This window comes from Apteryx rowi, unplaced genomic scaffold (assembly GCF_003343035.1).
Source record: "Apteryx rowi isolate R43461 unplaced genomic scaffold, aptRow1 scaffold_57, whole genome shotgun sequence".
NCBI classification, from domain to species: domain Eukaryota; kingdom Metazoa; phylum Chordata; class Aves; order Apterygiformes; family Apterygidae; genus Apteryx; species Apteryx rowi.
In genome coordinates this window covers 2,630,279-2,653,810 of record NW_020450838.1, presented here as the reverse complement: position 1 = coordinate 2,653,810, position 23,532 = coordinate 2,630,279, and positions in this window count along the sequence as shown.

The window sequence follows — 23,532 nt, the reverse complement described above, 5'->3', positions numbered from 1 at the left end:
GTGGGGCTCCTCTAGGTGCCCGCTCTCCCTCCGGTGATGGCCATCGCTTCCCGGGAAACCCGGCTCCGCGGGCGCGGGAACCGCTCTGTCCCGCGGGAGGCGCCGGGCAGGGCCGCGGCTCCCCGTCGGTGCGGGGCAGCGGCGGCCGCGGCCGAGCGCCCCGGGCCGGCGGGGACCCGCAGCCTGGGCTGCGGAGCTGCGGGCGAAATTCGCGCCTTAGTCATTTCTCCCGATCTCCCCATATTTCGTACCATTCCGGACTCTGCACGCACAGAAAACAGCGTTTTATTGGCATGTGATGTTTATATTTTTGCAGCCGCAGATAAAGGGAGTAGTTGTAAAACTTTGTCCTCCYCCTTTGCCATTCCCCTTCAATTTTTCTTTTTTCTTCCTTTTTTTTTTTCCCCTGCAACTGAGGCTCTTGGGATGTACAAGAATTTGAAAGTAAACGTTTGACTAGCGTGCTGCATAAAATAGCATTTAAACAAATATTGTATTGGCATGCACTGTGGAGTTAGTGCCAAAAAAGTAAAGTAAATAAACCATGAAATTCAAAATATACAGAAGGGGAATAGACTGATTTGTTACACGACTTGCTGATTTGATCTGTTTGTTCTAGCTACCTTACTTAAAAATTAAGTTCTGAACCTCATTTGCTTAACTTTGCCAGAAGAAAAACAAAGTTCTGTATATGCTATACATTCACTTGGAAGAGAGGATCCTGCTAAATAATTGTTTATGCTCCCGGGATGTTTGAAATGCATGGTAATTATTGCATATAGCGACTACAGTTGGTGAATTAGTTTGGTTCAAATTTTCTGATGGGTGGATACAGTAATTTGTATTTTGGCTGGAACGTCAGGAAATGTTGACACCTGTCAAACTTCAAATTGCAATAAAAATGTCATATTGAACATAATTACAAAACTGACAAGTTTTAAAAAGTGAATGAAATTCATTCTGGCTTTTCTCCTGTAAACAACTCTTGGAAATTTGGCATTTGATTGAAAATATGACCTGTCTGTAGTACTAAGAAGTGCCTGATCCACTAAAGATGAACTGTTAATCTATGGATATGTGTATATCCAAGCCTCTAGTGTGTGTTTGTGAAAGAGCTAATCTTTAAAGCAAGGTGAGGTAAGATTCACTTGATCTTGAATGTTGTTATTGCTTAAAGTATGTGACTTTGAAGTGCCCAGAAATGTAACTGCTGTTCTTCAAAGAAAAACAGATCTTGAGGACTGTTTCCAACTTCCTTTCAATGTCTCTCCTTTTTTTTTTTTTTTTTTCCTCCAGTGTGTCAAAGGGGATGCATACAGATGGACAAATACTGTTTGTGTTAGGTCATTCATTTAGAGAAAAATTAGAGCCTTAGAAGAATTTGAGCTAGATGCATATGCCAGTATAAATCTGGAGTAGTTTCATTGAAGCTATGCCAGTTTATACTTGTATTAAAGAAAACAGAACTCGACCTCAGATATCTAGTACACAACAGCCTGCATTCCCTAATGCCACACTGAATACTAAAGTCACATTTGGATAAGACAGCTTTTTTTTTTTTTTTTTTTTGCAACATCGTGTTATATAATGAGCAGGTTTCAGCACAGTTTTGAAATGCGATTGAGACTTTTCTGGCAATTAACTATTTTTGACTATGGTTTCTGTGATTCTAAGGGCCCTAACGGCTTACACCAGCAACTTCCCTTTCAGCGAGACCTTGTCTCAGCTGTATGGGCTTGTTACAGCACTGTGTAGCTTCAAAGTATTTTTCTTGATACTTCTCTTTTAGGGATTTTGACTTTTTAAAATTAGTTTCCCAGTTTCCAGGCCGCTTCTTTTCTGTTTAAGGATATGGTAGAGCATCTTACCACATAACACAAAGATTAGCTTCGTTCTGTGCTGGTGAGTTCAGAGGACGCTCAGTTAACTGCCTGCCCCTGTTGCTGGTGGCCTACTGTAAGCCAGTTGTTTGCCCTGCAGTCCGAAAGATACACAAATACTTCATGCTTTTGTACCCCAAGAAGTGCTCTGTTCACAGTGAAGTTTCCAGTGCAGATTAGTGAAGGCAGTGGATTCAGTAAGCAGTCACCAAAATCTGTATGTATTTGTGCAGCAAACACCTATCTATTGCCTCGTCACAAAGCCGCCACTTAATAATCTGGCCAAGGATTTCAAGGCAGTGAGTTTTTTCTCAAAGAAGCTACTTAGGGACATTAGATGTGACCGTGGCATCAAACTAATTAGTTGCCACTCCATTTCTGTGAAGCTTCCAGGGCTTTATAGAAATGTGATATTTGCACTTCTCGCTTGCTGCTGAGACATTTAGTTTAAGCTGCCCTCTCCCTTGTCCGCTCTTTCACTGACGGGAAAGGTTGCAGTGCATTGCTGGGGAGCTGCGCAACCTCCTTACATACCTGGGTAAATACTGCAAACAGTTGTGCATTCGGACAACTTGCCACAGAGCATTAAGCAGTGTTTAGTGTTTACTGCTGTTTGCTTCAGCTCTGTTCCCAGGGYCCTTTTAAAGAACACCAAAACAACAAGAGGTATTTGGGAATTAATTAAAACAATGCCAAATAAAACAGCAGTAATGAACTAATCCTCGTATGAATGACTGAGAGAAGGCATTGTGGTAGGAGGCAAATAATGCATGGGTGTGTCTATGTATATGCAGGTACACACACAAATATATGTGTTTATGCATATAATACATGAAATACTTGTCTGTGTAAGCAGCATATCAGATATATATATATATCTTTTGGAAATTCAGTGATATTTAGTATATGTATAATGGGAATTGAGTCTGGTATGCTAACTTTGATAGTTGAAGAGGCAAAATTTCAAGTTTGCCTGTTGAGGCACTTGTGAACAAGTGACTGGAAGGGAAATACCGAGTCCAATTTTGTGCAAGCCAGTTCCGGTTGGAAGCAAATACATAATAGATGTATAGTGCAGGAGAGGCCACAGAACTTTTTCTTGCTCACACTCGCAAACTGCAAAACAATGCCCCATACCCTGTCACTTCCTCRACGAGCCCCCCAGCCCACAAAAGCTAAAAAGTGCTGCGAGAAGAGAAGAGGGGAATTATTGCTATCCTGGAATTCAGAAGTGGAAATGCCTAGAAGTGGACACCCAAATTAGAAAGTACAGTTGAAAACAGGTTCCTGGGTGTCTGATCCAAACCCCACTGCAATCAGGGGAAGCATTTATTGTACTGTCATTGGCATGGCTGCCCAAATACGTTAGTCACCGGTGAATCTTTTTTTCATCATTTCACAATTATTTGAGACTGGCTGTCACCTTTCTGTAATTAGAAATATTCTGAGAGAAAACAATACAAATTAGAACTGTAGGTATCAGGATCTTTGTACTGGATGTATTTCTTTCTACTTTCTAAGTGTTCTTTTTCATATGAAAAGAGTTTAGCAGCTTTATCCTTATTCAGGCTTTTCTTTTTGTATCTGCTGGGGAGAAAACCATTAATTTTGTGGAATGGTGAGAGTAAGCCTTAAGCTGTCTTTGACATTTTAGTTTAACTTGAATAGGTTAATTTTTTTTTTTAAAAAAAGAAAACAAGTTGGTGGGAAGTGTGTTTTAACTGTGAGCGCCCGATTTCGACCATTAGCATAAGAAAAAAAGTTTTAGTGCATTTACTATTGTATTGAATGAAGAGTTCCAACAGTCAGGGAAAAGAAAGTAAAAGGCTGTAAAGAAATGATGGTCTATTCAGATTATTCAGCAGCCCAAAGCTCTGGTCATCTGCCTCTGAAATCTGTGATCGGGATATCACTTTTATCTTCCTGTGCCTTTCTCTCGCCTTTTTCACATGTTCACTTTTGTCAAGGTTTATTGATCACGTTTTCTTCTCTGCAAATCTGTGGAAAATTTAATGAACCAAAAACAACAGAGAAATAAAAGGAACTTTTTATTCATTAGCACTAGATTGAATTTTTTTTCTATAGTCACTACCCTCTTGCCTCCCATGCGCGTCATTGTGTCACTCCTGCCGCACTTACAGTACATACAGTTGAGATGGCTGCATTATTAATTGTGTTCCCGGGAAAAGTTCGTTTAATGCGTGTGATCTCATAGCGAATCCAGCTCTGCCGCTTGTCTCTTTCTCTGTGCCCTCCTGACACTCAGGTTCTTGACTGTGTCGCTGCTCCAGCTAAATGCCTTAACGTGTGTATTCTGCAGAGCGGGTTTACCTCTGCAAGAATGAAATGTATTTGCTGCCTAGCGATTAAACCGAAATTTAAATGATTGCAGATTAGTAGTGGTTATTTACAGTCCTGATTGTTTTGGTGCTGTGATCCTTGTTCATTACACATCTGCTTTACCATGGTGCTGCCCCAGAGTGCTTTGTGATGCTAATGCTTTTGTTAACTTACAAATAGTTTCAGTATCTAGATCATCTCAGGTGACATACTTAAGTCTCTTCTTTTTTTCCCAGGTGGACTTAAAAAGCTGTAATTAAATGTGGCTTCCAGTATGATTAAGCTTTGCTAACATTTTCCATGGAATGATTTACTTGAACTCTGGCACTTTTTGTTCCTGTCACTGCAAGATTTTTAAATAAAGGCCTTTTTAACATTAATTTCATTTCATTTCGTGTAGCCTGTAAATGTAGGGAAATGAGTTAGAATGGTGTGTATATCAGCTTGTGAGATTGCTTGGGTGTTTCTTGACTCCCAAGAACTTCACTGTTACTAATCTAAACTAAATGCTATGGTGTAAATCCCAGGGGATGGAAAACTACAGTGTTTTGTAGAATAGTCCTAAATATTTCAGTACTGAGTAGTACCATCAACTGTGATATTTTAAGGGATSAGCTAAAAGCCACGGAAGGGCATCCGTATTTGCGTAGCGTGTAATTTCAGATACWGTGAGGGCAAATCTGTGACTGCATCTGGTTTTTCTGTGCACCGGAGYGACTATCCGTTCTGCGGGAATACACACTTGCAATCTTGAACTGCCACTAAATCTCGTGAGAGGACTTTGTGCCTGGCAGAATGAATCCTACATGGAAAATCTGGGCTCCAGTTTATAAGAAAATTAAAGAGAGAGACTTCTATCTGCTGTGAAACGTGGGGTTTTACTGTAGATAATTCATTTGAGTGAAACTAATGAAATCTCTTCGGAGTAGCGTGTCTTCCCTGTGGCGCTCTGCTGCGACGTGGGAGCTGTGCGGCCGCTTTGGGTGACGGGCGCTGTGCGGTCCCGCTCCCTCACCCATGTCACCCGCCGGCTGCGGGGCTGTACGTTGCCCCAAATACGTACGCCGCGGCGGGGGACTGCTTGGTCCTCCCCGGAAATCTGCACAGGACGGGCACTTGAGGGCTGCACAGTTTAATTTCCGTAAGAGCGGTGGAAAAACTTCTAGTGTTAAAAATGCCATTCAGATGAGGAGGGGATGCTGTAATGGCCTAGCTCTGTACTTTATATTCCTCAGTGGGAGCTTTAAATATCCAGTCGCTGAAAGTTCAGTGCTTTTTCTTTAAATGCCCGATCATTCAGTGAGGATGTTCTCTTGGAGCAAGTGGATCACCTGGAAGTTGTCTAGTACTGCTCGAAGCAGTCTGATTCAGTTACTAAAATTCATTGAAAGGCCTTAAAAAGATCCCATCACATTTTTTTCAGCCTGAGAAGCAGTACCCCGAGCTAAAATCAGTATGTTGCTCCCCTTCAGACTGACCCGCGCAGTCCCGTTAGAGCCCCTTTTATCGTGCCTTCTTAAAAGAAAGGTCTGTTGATTGCTATGGTGTTAAAAGAGCATCGGTTGCGAACACCAAGATYGCCCTTTTCAGAGCAATCCTTAGCAATGCCTCTTTGTGTACTGGACAATGCTATAAGTCAGGCAGGACTTTTTGAGCCACCTCTATAAGGAACTGTAAGGGCTACTGAAGTACACTTGTGTTAAGTTGAATTGATTGAAATTTAATGGCTGTTAGTAGCTATGAATGGTAATGATTTTCTAGAGTATCTTCACCATGCTTGACATTAATAACTGGAGAGTGTGTATGTGTGACGCTAGTGTGTTATTCATTTTTTAAAGATGCTTTCTCCCAGGCCTCTTTCCCGTAATTTAGTTGTTTTGATGCTTCAAAAAAAATCTTGGGCTCCGAAGAGCACGTACGTCTTGTCAACATAATTTTGTGCTCATGATTTTTATTTTTTCCCATTCCAACATAAATCAGACTACAATATAGTGAGAATGATGAATTTGTTTTATATGCCATCATGAATTAATGTTATGCAAATGGAAGCTTTACAGGTGCCATGATTTACTTAATAATTTCAAGTTCTAATATTTAAGCTCATTCATTATGTTCGAGTGAAAAAAACCACAGCATGTTCATATTTTTAAACGTGAAATGTGAGATTTGTGTGCATTTGCTGTGTGTAGTTGCTGTGTAAGCACATCTTGATGGCTAAGAAAGAATCAATCAGTGTGTGCATTCAGCATCTTATTCCTATAGATGCTACAGAGACATTTCAAAGAGAATACTCAAATATTTGCGTGTAAGGGAGAAGATGATGTTGGTAAAACATCTTTCAAGGATATAAGGAAGCAGAAAACTGCCAAAATAAAGTTTTTTGGGCCTTTAAAATACTGAGCAGGGTGGCAYGGTCTCACTATGCGAAGTAGCCTGTATTTCATTGTGAAACCCTCACTGCGAGCCGTTCCCGGGACCTGCAGTCGCCGGGGTAGATTCAGCACAAGCCAAGGAGGTGGTGAGAGCTATAGGCGTTCTGGGTCGAAGGTGAATGTGAATGAGATCGCAGGGCTTTCGGGCTTTGATATCATTTTTAGTGTGCTCCCAAAGGCTAAGGACAAGGTGGAGAAAGTTTGACACATAAATACATCTTGAATCTCGGAAGATAAGAATAGATTTTGACTTTATTTCTCAAAAAATTGAGGTCACTGTGGTCTGATGACAGGCTGAAAGCCCATCATTCAATTTTTTTTTTCTTTTCTTTCTTTATTTTTTTTCCAAATGAACAGACAGGAGCTTATTTTTGATACATTATACATGTTGAGTTAGTGACAGTATATTTAGATTTTGAAGTTTGTGRCCCCGGGGTCAAGGTTTAGCCTCAACGGCTGGTCTTCCCTGCCCAGGTAGTACGAATTGTCCTGATTATGCCACAAAAGAAACAAACCCCAAACTCTCCATTGACTTTGGTAACGTAGATGAATTAAACGTGAAGCTTTACAAAATGCGTTTGCTCCACACAGCAGGGCTGTGTGTTTCCATGATTGCGCCAACCATTAGTCATGCGAGTAGGCTCAAAGGAAGAATTAGTCCTTGATCAGTCCATTCCCATGGGACTATTGGCCAGTGAGCAGAACGGTGCTTGGCATTTACTATTTTCTTATTCTCCTGTGYGTGTTCCTGAAGAACTTACGGGAGAAATTCATCCTGACACGCCGTTCAAGAAGGATTTAGTAAGGTGCTAAAGGGCCATTCGGGAAGTGGTGCACAGTGTACGTACCACGATCAAGTTAATTATGTTGCTTTGGCAACCACAGCTTTGGTATTTCCTGACTAGGACTTCTTGATGGAATCATATTCCAATATCTGATGTCATCAACATTAAAACCTTTTGGAAAATCAGGTCTGTTTTGTCAGAAAGCGGTGGGAAAAGTAGGAGATGAGAACTTTTTCTAACAGTGTTAAAAGTTCAGGTTTTTATAATTAAATAAGGGTTTTGTGTTGATACAAATTTCTATTTAGAATTTTAAAACATGATTCCATTAAATTATAAAGGAAATGTAGCAATAATACAGTCAATTTTCCAGTAGGCTCAGCATGGTTGTTTTAAAATTTTTCTTGCAGAGAATTTCAGCATTTTGGGATTTTGTTCCAATCACAATAAGTCAGATTTCCAAATCTTAATTTTCTTCGTTTCTGCAATAACTCTGTTCCTAACTTTATTCTTCCCTTCTCAGAACTTTAAGAGTTTATAAAACTGAGTGTGATGAATGTGCTACTGAATCATGGCCATTGCTAATTTATTGGGCTTTGTTTTATTTTGTGGGTGAGTTGTTGAGGTCTTTTCCCCAATTATTTTCAAAGAAAAGGGAATGAAGGGGGAAAATATTGTACATATTGCAGTTGCATTGTCTCAGCAAAGTCTGCACCTAAAGACCCTGCTGCAATGTTCTTGATCTCTATTTTTCTAGTCAAGAAAACGTCCGTACTTCTGCGTTTTACTCTTAGACCTCTAGTAGAGCTTGCTAAGGTTTAAACAATGTGTTGGACTTACTCTGAGAAACTCAGCGGTGCTCTAATGGCTGGTGATGAGTTCATCAGGCTGGGACAGAGCATGTGGCAGGGAGGTGGGCAGCTAAAGGCAGGTCTGGATCCGTGTCGAGCGGACACCGATGAAAAGGGGCAGCACTGGAGGTTGTGCCGTTCTCCCAGGAGCATGCAAATTTAGCAAGCCTCCTCCTTACTTTCCAGAGGGCATTTCTAGTGGTGCAGATGGCGGGGGTGATCTCTGCCAAGGCATTCATTTCCTTTAATCTCTTCTCAGGGTAGAGATACCTGTGTGAGAAGACACCCAAGCCTTTGAAGGTGGAAGATAAGCAGGGCTTTCTTGGTGGGGAAACTTGCTGTCAGTGAGCTGATGTAGCTGTCTGCTTCCAGCTCTAGGCTGGCTCTTTTAAGGTCATCTCAGGTATTTCCGCACCACCTGATGGCTTGCTGGGGAGGCGCTGCCTTACATCAGGCTAGAAAATTTTAGTGCCTTGGGTGCAGTCAGATGATGACCTGCTCTAGCTGTCATACTGAAGGAAGGAAGCACAAAATAACTTGGGACCTGCAGCCCCATCATTTTGGTGTCCTCCTCCTTTGCTCTTGAAGGTGCATCATTTCAGTCTAAAGGGGCCTGCCGGCTTCACACTGGTCTGCCCCTCCAGTCACTGCATGTGCAATAACAAGCAGGTCTGCGGGGTTTGCTGGAAGCTGATCTTTCTGGTGGATCATAGGGCTCACTGGTGTGGGCAAAGACGTCTACTGCTCAGGACACACTCTTCCCAAGTGGGTTTTCCCTCTGTTCCTTGGCCGCTCTCTTCCCCTGCTTGGTGTGGTGTGGGTGAGGGGCTGCCACCCTCCACCCTGGAGGTGACGGGAATTTAGGCCCGCTATAACAAAGGCAGAACTATTGGATTTTTTTGTTGTTTTTTTTTCCCCCCTCCTTTTGCTGCATTTTGTTAGGATGAGGTCTGTGTTTCATGCGAGCCAAACGGTGTGCCTTCTGGGTGTACTAAATCATGCATCCCTACGAACCTCCCATGTAGGCTGGACCGCGGAGCCATCGGTGCAGTAGTTCAAACAAAGTGCAGTGCTGCAGGTGCTCTTTTGCTGGCTGATTGCTTCAAGTGTCACACCTCTCCTCAACTTAATGTCTATACTATTTCAACATTGCATGTAGGCTAATGGAATTTAGGCAYCACGCGTTTCTCCCTTTCTCGAGGTTACAGATTTCTGGACACCCTTGAGATTGAGTTTTTAAGGTCATCGGTGGCATTTTTAGGTCACAGAACTGCAGTGCCCTGTCTTCTAGCCAGCTAATCAAATGACTAATTAGTTCTTATATCACTGCAGTTATCTTATCTTTTTCCCTAGCTTTGGTTCAGCTCTGCAGGATGAAGCCTGCCAGGAGAAAACATTTGAGAATTATTTGTTCGGAAACTTAAAGACAGATATGGTCAAGAGACTCTGTATGAGCATCGTTTGTGTCTGTATTAATCTGTGCATCTCAATTCATCTGAGTACGTTAAGGCATCAGTAACAGCAGTGTTTAAAAACAGCCTTCCTATAAGGCTTTGTACAATTATGACAGAAAAGATAACAAAAACACAACAGTTTTAATTTCATTGTATTTTGGGTTATTTCTGCAGGATTTCTTTTAGCAAAGGCAGTTGTGTACATGTAAGTTTATTCTTTAGTGTACATGTATTTTTGCATAAGGGCACTTCATCATGCTACCCTCTGAAATGCTCCTAAATAAAAACTTGGACCGTGCAAACCTTTGTGTGTATCATGGCTACCTTAACCCACTTTATTTCCCACTTTTCTCAGGTGTTGATGGCATCGGATTGCGACAGATGCTTTATGATAAAGCCTTCAGATCAACACGCCTTTGGAGACATCAGTGCTCTGTGTTGGTACTTGCAGACTGCTGTATCCAAATACTCTTCTTTAATTGTCTTATTAAGTAGAGAATTAAGCTCTGAGCTTTGACTGTTTTGGTGCCAGTGTTTCTTATTGCAGGCTTTGGCACGGCCCCGGGTTGTGTTTTAAAGAGACAGCATCACTTTAATTATGTGAGAATTGAGCTGGAGTATAAAATCCACCGAGAACAATGGCTGACTTAGAGTGCGGTACGTAAAATCTGATTTTATGTTCTTCCCTTCAGACTGTTAGGTGGGGGTTTTAGTTCAAATGCCTGCGATGATTTAAGAAATAAAAAGCAGAAATTCTCCCTGCTGCCAGACCACAGGCTCCTCAGCRCCAGACTTGCAGACGAATGTCACATGTTGCTGTATGTTTTGAAAGCATACCATGTGTTATTCTTTAGCTGTCTCAGTGCTCCCCCCCAGCTATATAATCTTCTCCCTAGTCAATCTAACAGAATAACTTTTAATGAAATAAACTTTCCTCTTCCTCCACTTCCGTGCAGACTTGGGATATCAGCAGAGCGTATGTTCCTCCATCCCTGTCGCTCCGTGTGAAGGTTTCTGCCTGTGAACTTGCAGAAGTGATTTTAACTTGACTTAATGTAACTCTGCCTCTTGTGCTTTAAATCAGGAACTTGTGACACTGATATTGCAGCTTATGTTGTGTGTTAGGATCAAGAGCTCACAAATGACTAAACATATGGTTAAAACTTTTTTTGCATGGAATATAATATGTTTCAGTTTATAACTCAGCTGTGGGTCTAGATAAAGAACGTTTGCCATTAGAATCACTTTGTTTCCAGAAACAATTTTTTACTCCTTTTCTACTGTCTTGGATTAATGTTTCCTCCAGCTAATGACAGGACTGGACATGCAGACTAGATTAGAGCATAGGGCAAGCTGAAAATGCTGGCATCTCACTTTATTGACTACAAGGTTAAGCGGTTTACTGCGAGGTCGCAAGAAGTAAACTGAAAGCAAACACAGAAATTAATCCAGAACTCGTAGGTCCCTGCTGTCACGAGAGCGGCTCCGAAGGGATTTGCCTCTAACGTGTTCATTGAAACAACTCTTTACCCGTCTCCCGCAACCTGCAGTGCCGCAGAGCTGCCCTGCCACAAGCCGGGCTGCGTACGGGCGGGAGCTCAGCGTCCGGCCGCCCATCTGATGTGTGTGTTGTGCTGGCGGCACAACTGCGCCGCAGCTGCCCGTGAGCTGGCGGCGCGAGGGTTCGTGCGGTGCAAGGTCGGGTGGCAACTGCAGGCCAGCACCGTGGCTGCGACGGGGGGTAAAAGCTGGCTTGCATGAGAGCAGCCTCCCCGGGGCTGCCTTCTGCAGGAGGTCTGCTCCTGATTTCTGCAGAGGCAAGAGGCAGGCAGCGCTTTTGCGCCGCATCTCTATTAAGTCTAGTGCACCAAAAATGCAGCTTGGGAAAGCCTGCTGCTTGGGTTTCTGCAGAAAAGGGCATTTGAGTTGGTCTGGCTATAGGACTTCGGATGACATCTCTGGCTGGCAAAAAAACCCCAACTGTTGGGGAGTTAGTTGAAATGAAGGATAGCTGGTGAGGGCTAGGAAGCCAAGAACAGCTGGTACAAGGGATAATACACACATACATTAGTTGCAGATATATTCTAGACCATTGCTGAAAATCCATCATATTTCATTTGTATTCTTTCTCTCTCCTTTCTTTTTTTTTTCTTCCCCTTCTATACTGCGCCTGAGTGAATGTTACACAAGCTCCTGCATTCAGTGGTTTTCTACGCCTTAACATTGTAGGTGAGAACTTAGATCCTAGGTGTGCCAAATGATGTCCCAGTTTGCAAGCATACAGGTTGTACTGGGGACTAGATGGGTCCCCATATTTATTCAGCTCAAAACCTTAGGTTTGAATCCACATTGCAGGACCGGATCCCAGCATGTGTCTTGGTTGTCAGGCTTGGAATTTGCTTTCTTGTAGAAACGAATGATTTATTAGCTTCCAGTGAAAACCGGACAAGAACAGAAAGTTCATGTTTCATAGCTAGGTGTAATTATGAATGCGGTGTTTGAATGATGAGGTGTATAGTGTTAAGGGAAGAAGCTGACACAGTCCCAGGTGAATGCAGGGTTTCCACCACGCTGTGTCTCTGACAGACCGGTCTGATGTGTCCCGCTGGGACTGGGACCTCCTTCCTCACAAGTTCCTTGAGCTTACTGGGGGCCTGCCACACACAAACTGGGCATGGCAACCAGTCGTGTTGCGGTGGCAGAAATATTCTGCTAGTGCTGGGACAGGGCACGGGCCAGTGCTTGGCCTGTCAGCCTGAGGGACAGCAAGTGGCGTTTCCTGCCTGGCTGGGGTATTTAGTGTGCGTCTGTGGGGAGGGAGAAGAAAATCCTCATCATCCACTGGGGATATTGCAGGAGACACTGCTGGAGAACAGGGGAGAAATTGGGCTACAGTGGGGTGGGAGGACCATATGGTGTGGAGGTAAAGAGGCAACAGAAACCTGCAAGAAACCAGGCTTAATTAGTGCCTCTTGTTAATTTTTAAGGTTTTTTTTTTCTTTTTTTATGTTCAGGACTGAGTTGTGTTGATTACAATAAGGCTCAGGTACTACTTGATCTTAAGCTAGTGCTGTTCACTGAGACAAGGTAGGGAAGAATTTAGGCCATATCTGGAGCTAGGCCAGTTTTTGTCCTTGGTAGATAAAGGCTGTCGCTAAGAAAGTGCTTTGGCCTCTGGGTGCATACAGTTTTCTGCTGCTGCCATCTAAGTGCAGCCTTCCTTCCTCGGGAAAGCTTGCRTGGGAAGTTGTAGAGGACAATGTGCAGGGCATCTGGAGTTCTCAGAGATGAGGTTTTAAGATGAGTTGCTGGAGCAAAAAACCTCTGCTGCTCGTATGGACTGATCACCTACATCTGGCAGCCGAGTGGGACAAAGAGTTAGTGCAGCTGCTGTTAATTCTAACCCAGCTTTAACAAAGCTTAAAAAGGTTGAGCTTTTGGGCTTTGAGCTCTCTGGAATCCTTAACAGTACTGGCTGTGTCTCATCTGGAGAAATCCCAGAGGTACAGTTTCCCAAACAATTCTGCATCCTGAAGAGACTGTAACGTGAAATGCTGCAGGTTACCTTCTCCTCACTGCTCCTCTGGGTTTGGATGCTGCGTAGGGCCATTTGGAGCATGTTTGTGAGACCAAAGGCATGAAACTCTGTATTAGCATCTACTGTGACTTTCTAGAGCCGGGGGAGTGGGTCATCTGGTGTTTTCACATGATAGGCAAGAGAGTAACTTAGCTGAGAGTCCCTTGCAAATACCATAAGATGTTGTAACTCTGGCTGCCTAGTCAAGGGATCATGGCTACTCTTTATAAAATGGGTTCATCACCAAAACCTCTCGAGTGACTGCGTTGTGAGATCGAGTGTGATCAAGAAGGGCTTTCCTCCAGCCTCGTATATATTGCTGTTCCCCTCGCATGTGGACCCTTGCAATTTGTTTGTGCTAATGTGCTAGACATGGAGCTATGCTTTGATACCATTCAGAGATTTCAGTAGTGCAAAATGCCTACTCACCTGTGGCATTATATAGACAACAAGCGATACACATGTTTTGCAGCATGCCTTGTCTGTGTTTAAGTACRCAGGTGCTATTCAAGATAATTGCTAAAAACTAGAAATCTCTACAAGGTTTGGGACTTGCATTGCTGTGACAGATGTTTCCTTTGTGATGTTGTCGTAGTTGCACACGAGAAGGTGCCTGAAYCAGGACTTATTGATATATGAAAGAGGTGGTTGTAATGGATTATTTGCTATGAGGGTTCCCAGAAAGCGTACGCCTCCCCTGGTCTGTGAGAGCCTTTTCTGTGGTTTGCAAAGCTCATTTTATCTTTCCGGGGACTTGTAGGACATGCATGTGTTACAGCTCTGTTGTTAGTGATGTCTGCATGGATTGTCATGGAAGGGAGGACAGTTGTATTACTACACGAAAAGTTCCACAGATCATCTTCAGTCTTGTTTCTTAAGGCAGATCTTTACCTTATATTCATTGATTTTCAGTGGACCAGCAAGGGCCTTATTGAGGAGAAGGTTGGAATGTGAATTAACAGCTTTCTGCTCTGCTAGGCCTTCTGGCTAGTCCATAAGCACATGCTTAGCTCAAAGCCAGCCACAGCATGTTTTACCTCTTGCCTCACTTGTAGTTAAGGGAAATGAGGGAGAGCCGAAGAGGACAGGCTCCCAGATAACATGCTGGGAGCTGGGGTAATTATTGTCGGGTAATGAAAGGATGTAACACACCAAATCCGTAGGAAACCAGTCTTCATTAGTTCTGCAACTTGTTGGACAACTTGCTTTTTTTTATTAATTTTTTATATGGCAAAGTGACTGGAGTAAAAAGTAGTCTAAGTGCCAAGGGGGATAAACAGTGAATTAAAAGGATTAAGAGTCTGAACATTTTATTGCTTTTAGAAAGATGTTATTAGATTTACTTGCTTAGGTTAAATTTACATGCCTGAATTACTACTTAACTTAGTAATGAGTTTTGTGGGGGAAAAACATCTGTTTAGGTGTTTTAGAAGGACTTCATCCAGAATATGTCATCATTTCTAGGCCATTAAGAGAGAGTAGAGGATCCTTTCTGCCATAAGCCAGACAGATGCTGACTGAGCRTATGATTCTTCTGCAAGTTAATGTGATCTCCACATTGTGTAAGAATCAATGGCAACTCCAACAGGTGTGATAACAAGAGAACAATTTGCAATGTTACATTAGTTATATTGCCAACTGCAATGTTTGGGATGATTTGAGTTGTCTTAGACTTTTGAGGCTTTTTAAGGTAACTTGTTTTTTTGAACGTATAAAAGCTGTTTGCATTCTGAAGATGGCTCATGGCTAACATGACCGACAGCTACCATGACGATTCTGTTTGAGGTCACCAACAATAAACTTCTCTCCTGCCACTCAGTGACATAGTCAAGTCCAGTAATGACTGACAAGCTCCTGTCCTTTAAAGGATTGAGAATTGCTGGAGGTATGTGTGTAAGCTTCCTTTGAATCCACAGTGCTTGCGTGTGGCTCTTTTTCCCCCACAGCTCCTCACGCAGCACACTTGCATGTTGGACAGAGTCCAAATTTCCTCCCTCCTGGGGATTCCTTTGCTGTTAATTTAAGTGATGGCAAATGCAAGCTTCTTGCCAGAGCTTGCTGTGTTTCTTGGATGCTTTTTTTAGCTGTTCCCTGAGGGGTCAGCTTTTGTCCTTCCCCATCATACTTTCCGCTTTAGGGAGAGAGACTATGAGCTGGAGCTGATGGGTCCCACCTGGTTTTGAATAACTCTGTCTCTGAAGTTGCTTTGGTACCAAGTGTCTGCCACAGTTTTCAGGCTTTTGCTTTGTTTTTGTCCATTCAAAACTGGGCCTATAATAATGTCAGTGTATATATAATCTTTGTTTTAATAGCAGACTAAATCATTAAGGCCTATACTAAGTGAGTGTATCTATTAGATGTTTGTGTACAGCACTGTAACTTGCTGTTGCAATTRATTTCAGATGCTGAATTGAAGTTAAGGTTAGAAAAAATTACTATTTTTAATAGGTATGCAAAATAGCTTTTCTCTCTAGAAGCTGTGTGGCAAAGAGATAGTGTTAATGTGAGACAGAGCGAACGTGTYGAAGAGAAGCGAGTGGCCATCTGCCATAAGTCAGAACTGAAGAGTGCATTCAATTTATGGGGTATCTTCTCAAACCAGAGACATGCAAATAGATCAGTCCAGGATTTCTTAGACTGGAAAGGTGGTGAAGCTTGGTGGCCACAATCTAGTTTCAGGTAGACCAGTGCTAGCCAGGAGTGTTATTTGGCAGGGAAAGCTGAAAGATCACTGTTCTTTTTTTAAATTATCTGCGACTTCCCTCTCTCTGAGGGGTCTGCTCTTGTCACTGGAGGGAACTTTGGCGTCTGTCGCTGCTGCCCACCAAGCCCTGCCTCGGCGCTGTGGCCTGGTTCCCAAGGTTATTCTCCAGGGCCTTTGACGTGCTGTGAGGAGTGCAGTCAGGCCACCAAGAACTGGTTAAGTTGTGTTTTTACCCCCTGTGAGCTATTTTCAGCAGTCCTGTTGTTATTTGTCCAGACGATTTCATTAGAGAACATGTGTAGKAGGATGCTTTCACAGGACGGGGGAGAAGAGCGGTGGCTTTATGGAGGTGCAGGTGTTGGAGGAATATTGTCTGTTTATACTCCATTTTACACTGGACTTGGCAGGGGGTGCTGTGTTTTCTGTGACCATCAAGGGTGTGTTTAAGAGCAGAGTATTTGGCTTAGCACACGGGTGTGTAACCCCAGTCACTGCTGTCTCTTCCTTTCCTCGTGGGTTGAAAGTCTTTGGTGGAAAAAGTGGTGCTTAGAAATGCTCTGCAATGGCACCTGGTAGGCAGCTGGAAACRATGGTAAAGGCACTTTCTAGAGAGTGGGATTCCTGGATAAGGGATAAACAGTCGTGCCTGAGGCTGGAAGCAGCATGGCAAGCAGGCTTGGGGTTTGGTTAAGTTACCAGAGGGTTTGGGGAGAGAGCACAAGCAGCAACACAACACTTCAAAATGGGGTTTAAATAAGAAAAAAATCCTGGACTATCTGGGGAAAAAACAGAGGAGAGGAAATCTAGGAAGAGGATCTTGGGATCTTCTGGAACCAATGGCTGAGCAGAAAGCTGCAAATTTGGTGCTTTTGGTAACCTAAAAAGACCAATGAGGGTTTAGGTGCACGTCCCATAGTAAGGACRCAGCAGGGACTCATAACATAGAGCCAGTAACCACAGGAAACGTAATGCATTCAGGTCTGCTTCACTCCATTACAACAGAGATTGACAATTTGGAAGGAGTTTAGGGGGGAAAAAAAAGCAACAAGAAGGCTTGAGGGATTGACTTATGAGAGAAGACTGAAAGAGCTGAATATGGATAACTTGGCTAAAGGATGACAAATGGGGTGGCTGAGATATAAATCTACAAATATCTGAAGGGTGTAAACACCAAGGCTATGAAGAATTATTTAGAGTGGTACAATGGGGTGTAACTAGAAGTAATGGGATGAAATTTAAGAGAAGGCAAATTTCAGTTGAATAATGGGAGAAGCTTTTTGACAGTGTGATGTATTAGGCCACGGGATGCTCTTCCTGCAGCAGTCCTATTGCTCACTACTTAGGGCACAACCCTGTTTATTAAGAAGCTGGAGTTTTTCACAGTCTTTATTAAGGCCAGTTTCAAATTGTGCCTTTCAGTTTTTACGTGCTTTGTGCAGAGGTGTGCAGACAGTACGCCGACATTGCTGTGCCCATCGGCAGTTGTATCACGTCTGGGTGTGGAGCAGTGGCTCTTGGTGTCACTGCGGTGGAGCAGAGGGCCGAGTCGGGGCAGCCCCTCTGAGCTGGAGCGCTGCCCAGACAGCCCTGCTGGTGCCGAAAGTTCGGCCGGGTCCGTCGTGTCTGCTATTTGATCTGACCCTCCTTTTATAAAACCTCTCGCACTTCTCCCTGTTCAGGCATTGTACTGTTACTGTTTGGGGGTTAGTTCAGTTACGGTCTCTGGAACAGACATCAAAGTTGTACTTCAGCTCTGTGTAAAAAACAAGAAATCTCCCACTTTGCTTCGAAGAAATCAGGGCAAACAAGATCCCATTGATGCACGTGGGCTATGCTCTTTTATACATCTACAGTACTGTACCTTAACTTTTTCTTTAGAAACTCCCATTTCTTCTTCTGCTTTTCACTTCACTTGAAATGCAAACTAAGGTCAAAGGATCGCTTTCCTCCTGGCAGAGCACACCGCATTGTCTGTCATTTTGAAATGTCCTCCACAGTGACGGAGGAGAGGTTCATTTCTCCGCTCTTTCTGCCTAAGAGCGACTCTCCTCAATGCATTTTGCTTTTCCTTATCTTGAAGGGCTAAATTAGAAAATTAGGTAAAATAGTTGTGTAAATCAAGTTAGAGCATTTCAACTAAAATGGTAGTTTATCTTCCGCACGGGGGAGATGGCAGAGATTTATGTAATTAGAGAAACAAATACAGTTGTAGCACTTACCATACACCAGCAATTCAGCTGTTCTGTTGAAGAGAGGGAGGACAGAAAACTTTAAAGCATTGGCATGCTTGGAGCATAAATGAGACAAGAGCTGAAAGTGTCTTTTATAATTGTCCTTAAATGTGTTTTGTATTGCTCGTGCTGTCCCTGAAGAGCTCTGTGTCTGTATGCTTCAGGGAAATTTCTGAATTATGTCCTTTCTGAGTCTGTGGGAAGAAAGAACCACTGAAGAGTTTCATTCTCCTCTGCATGGGGATGAATATTTTCTTTGCTGAAAAATGCAGTTTTGGTCTCCTCAGAACTGGGTTAATTTGGTGAATGCTTTTCACTGGAAATGTGTACGTGGGGAAATGTCAAAACAATTGTGTCTTCATTGCAGCCCTTCCTCTCGCTAAGGGCTGTGGTGAGAGCACACTTCTGGATAGGAGAGTCTCGCTTTGAATCACTTTTCCTATCCAGATCGAGCGTGGATGCATGCCCAGGGCCCCCCTTGTCTCAGGAGAGTAGCATAACCGCTAACCTACCTCAAGCTTGCCACCTTAATCTAAGTGGTTTCCATTCAGCAGAAATAAATCATTTATGTCAGTATGACTCCAGGATTAGTTTTAAAAAATTGTTTGGTTTCACTACTGTACAGGAGTATCAATTATTCTCCCTGCCTTATTTTGGAGGCCACTTTAAAAAGGAATTTTAATTATGCAGTTGGAGGTCACTAATAGCAGTTGCAGGGGACATCCATGTTACTCTCTGGAGTTTGATTCATGATAGTTTTGCACCTCCATTAGTAGATTCGGGCCCTAAAAGGCAGACTTCCCAGTCACCCACCACCGACGAAGAGGATGGGGCGTACGTGGTCAGGTGTCCTTCATCCGCCATTGCAAATTCCTCTGCGTCCAATTAGTGAAGTGCATCTTTGCAAAGCTGGGGGCATGGAGCACCCCGGGGGAAGTCGTGAGTGGGTCACGAAGGGGTACATGTGGGAAGGAGCTTCCCTCAGATTGAAGGTAACTGTTGAACACACCTCAAAATAGAAAGCAATGATTTTTTGGGGGTCACCATGGCTGTCCAAGCCAATTTATTCTGTGACAAAGATCTCTGAGCACTGACTGATTTCTTGCAAAGTGCAGGTGCATGCCTGTAGCTTTCTGTCCTTTCTCCATCCCCTTGCAGGTGTCTCAATCCTGTAGGAGTGCCCATGAATCGGCTACCACCCAGTTCCCCAGCTGGCATTTTAGTGCTAATCCTTCACAGGAGGCCTGGTTTGGGATTTGGGGCACTTCTGCTGCACTGCCTGGGGTTGGTAACCTGTGGCTGAAGGGCAGGGGAGGTGGCTGGGGATCGTAATGTCCCACAGGAGCCACTGAAACAGAGATCCTAGAGGCCTGGATTGTAGGAGCCAAGTCGGGCAGTGTGGCAGACTGTAAGGTGCAGTAAATATATTTTTATCAGCATAAGAAAAAAAAAATGCCTTCCCTCCTTATCTGCTAAGGGCAATGAAAAGTCTTGAGCTAGCTTGTGTAGTGAAAGGATTAATTGGCTAACGATGTTGGACCTCTGTGGATGTTTGATTAATAAAGTAGGAGTTTATCTTCTTACATTTCCCCATAGCAACTGCAAAAGAGTTTCAGATGTGTATGGCCTTTCCTGCTCTCCTTCTACCGTGAAACAGATGTTTCGTTGACTGACTCTCAGAAGGATATACCAGAAACAGAACCTACTTTCTGATGGGAAATGAAGAGTAGCCCAAATTGAGGGAGTCGGTGTTAGTGCAGAGAACAGACCCTTCTTTTTCTCGTACCATTTGGAAAACAAAATAGATTGCACTGAAGCTGCAGTACGGAATCAGATGCTTTTGCATTGAAATACTGTATTCATTTTTAGCAACATATAAAGGCTGGGGAGGTTTTAGCTAATTGTAGTGGAGAGTTGCATGGTTTCTCTGCTGCTTTTATCCCCTGTTTCTCCCATACTGATTCTCTGCCTTTATCGCCTGGAATTTTTGCTTCTCAACCGGGCCATGACCTGACACTGAGAGACTGTTGAGAGTAAATGTTTATAATGTTCATTTAGCTTTTAGTGAAATCTCTTCCAACTTTCAAAGAAAGCTCTTTAGTTTGGTCTGTACAGATGTAAACTTTAAATAAGAGAAATTCCCTGGATTCAAATAATGGCTTCTAGAGTCCAAATGCTTTTGATGTGCTGTAGTGCAGTGCCCTCTTGTAACTTGGTATAAAAACTCACAACCTGCATCGTCTACTATGTCTGATTTTGGGTTTAAGCACTCCACAAGAGTAGATGGAGGCCTTCTATCCTCGCAGCATATACTAACAGTGCTTATTTTTGTTTATGTATAAACAAGATGTCTCTCCGCAAGATCTGTCAGAGGCCAAGCCTGGGTTTTAAAAAGGAATAAATAAGCAATGAAAGAGTTATTCTGTCATAAGGTGCATTGTGTCAACAAAAGTTTATTTTATTTACCTGTTAGAGTAGGAAGTGCTCTGACTTGCTACAGTTTTATTGCTGTTTTGTCGGGTGCTAACATGACTCTCGGTCACTTTTGTGTTCTGTTTTCCTAGGAAGAAAGTAATATCAATTTCTTTTTTGCACATATTTTCCTTGGCAAAAGTTAGTATTTTATTTATCCTCAGCTGCCATAGGCTGTGGATGAACTAGTTGATCCTTGGAGGTACATAATTCACATATTGACTTTGCATGGATATTAAAAATAAAGAAATAAAAAGCTGAGCAGGTAGTACAGGCCATGGGTGATGGAGGCTTTTCCCCTGTTGTTTTCTCATTTCACAGCAAATCCAGATCAGTAGTGACTGATGGTTGCTATAACTACTGGTTGTTTGCCCTACCTATCAATACTTTCAGAAGTATTTTCCATCCATGCCTCTCAAAGTGCTTTAAAAAATGCCTAAGCTTTATTATGCCAGATGCATGTGATAAGAAGGTGAATCACAGATGAATGGACAGTTAGAGGGTTTTGCAGAGCATTCACGGGCACATCTGAAAATAGTGTCGGGGAACTGGGACTCTTGGCTTACTGTCCTGGTCAGGAGACCATTGCTTCTTGGCACTCTGCAAATTGTCTCTTTTGAGGCCAGTTTCTTCGTGACTAATGTTCCCCTTCTGCACCCACCACGTTCTGCAGAACTTGGAGGTACGCATTTCTTAAGGTCTTGGCCACCTGCTGGCTTTGCAGGCTATTGTCCTCTAATGCAGAAAAATTATCTGGGATTTATTGGGATGTCCAGAGAAATCAGCTTTCTTTGCAGTATGTCCACCCTGGATGAGTGATTGGTTGTCACTTTCCTCTGACAAGATGGGAAACTGAATGGCCGTGACTCTGAGCCAATTCCTCAAGCATCTTTCTTTGGGACAGAGAGGAGAGGGCAGTGCTGGAGCTGTGTGCGCTCCATCGGTCTGCGCCTGTCTACACCATGCAGTGAAACGCGGTTCCAGTGTCCTTAAGTTGACATCAGATAAAYGAGCAATAATGCAGGTTTAGCAATAGCCTGACAGGGACCAAGCAGCCTCACTGAAGAGGTCATGTAGCTTAGTACTGGGCTGCACTGGTTTTGAGCAGCACTAGATTTGGAGGTGTCTAACGTGGCGCTTAGTTCATGGCGTGGACCTATCTGCAGAAGATTTCCAGAGCTACCAGTTCAGTGTCTTTCAGCAGTGTGAAATTCCCTTGGGAATGTAGAAATGAAGATGAAATAATTAGCAGCCAACCAGTGCTCTTCTCCTGAGTTGGTCTTCCCAGGTGCTTTCTCAAAAATTCTTCCTCCTTTTTTATGGTTTATACCTATAAATCCTGATGATAATTGTAAGGGACTGTGTGTATGTTTGTGGGGGTGAGGGGAGGAAGAGAACGGGAGAACTGCCTGTATTGATCAAACCGGATCTTAAATAGTGGTTTGTGTTGAGCCAGAAGGACTTAATTATGTATTTTTTAATACACACCAAAAAGCAACATGGGACTCAGACACTCATATAAGTGCCACTTGGAATGACTGAGAATGAGGCTTTTGATTTTAAAGATGCAGTTCAGGCACTGAATTGTGATGGTGTCCCTAAACTTTTCTGGGTTTGATAACATTTTTCTAGCTGAGGTTTTGCAAGTATGAAGCCTGAAGCCAGCTTAAGGAAACTTTATGATGTGAAAATTAAGTTTTCTCTAGTAAGCTGCAGTTTGTCAAAACAACAGCACACATTCCAGTCGGGCTACAATTTGGCAGGATGCAAAGATTTCATCTCTCCCTTTGAATATCTGAAGAAAATGGAAACCTGGCATCTTAGTGCTGCATGGATTTCTACACATCCCTTTCAACAGCTGGGAAAAGCTACTTTGCTTTATCACACATTTCCCTTGTGTTATGAATCACCACCTTCTCTCCAGGCAGTTCGCATGCGAGATTCTTCAGTCTTTGGAAGCTCTTGTGTTTTGGCTAAGGCAAACAAAAAAGGTTTTAAAGGGACTTGCCCTGGGATAGTACGRATCCCAAATTTGGTTGCCTGACAAGAAAGGAATTGTCATATAATCGGAGCTAGTGCTAACTGACATTTCTGCTTTTGGGGAAATTTTGTGAAAATGCACTCTTTCCCAACAAAGCTCTTAAAAGTGTCTCAGGGAAAGGAAATTCCATACGTTTTTTTGCTACAGGGAGGAAAAAAAAGAAAGAACTGTTTTAGTTGATTATTCCAAAATGAAAGAGAGCAGCTGTCTGCCCTGACTCCCAGAGCAGGGGGCTTAAAACCCCCCAAAGCTTCGTCTTGAGCATGCACTCTCAGCGCTCGTGAGCTTCTGCTGCTGCCAGCGTCCACGGGACGTGCAGGCTCCCAGCTGTAGAAGGCAGCCCACGAGGTGGAGCTGCCTGGGAACAGGAGAAGCTGGAGGCTTGACCTGCCTACCCAGACAGCTGGCAAGAAACGCAGCAGATCTCTGACCCACCCCACCAGTGGTTAGCTCAAACTTGATGCATAGCCACAGCCGTTTCCAGTTTGGACAAACTGGCGTTTTCCATTGGAAGCCTCTTGCAATGGGAGGTTCCTGGCCGCTGTCGTGCGCGTGTTGGTGCACGTGCTACATATAGCAAATTGCTACGAGGTTACGTAAAGCAGCTAAGGGTGGCTGGAGCAGAGCTCAGCTGGAGGAGCCTCGTGAAGGTCACCATTTGTAGATGCTTGGGATAGGAAAGCTAATGGAGGTGCCCGAGCAGTTGTCAGCAGGTAGTCAATAAACCAGAAATGTTTGAGTTATTCCCTTTCTGCTTTCTGACCTCGG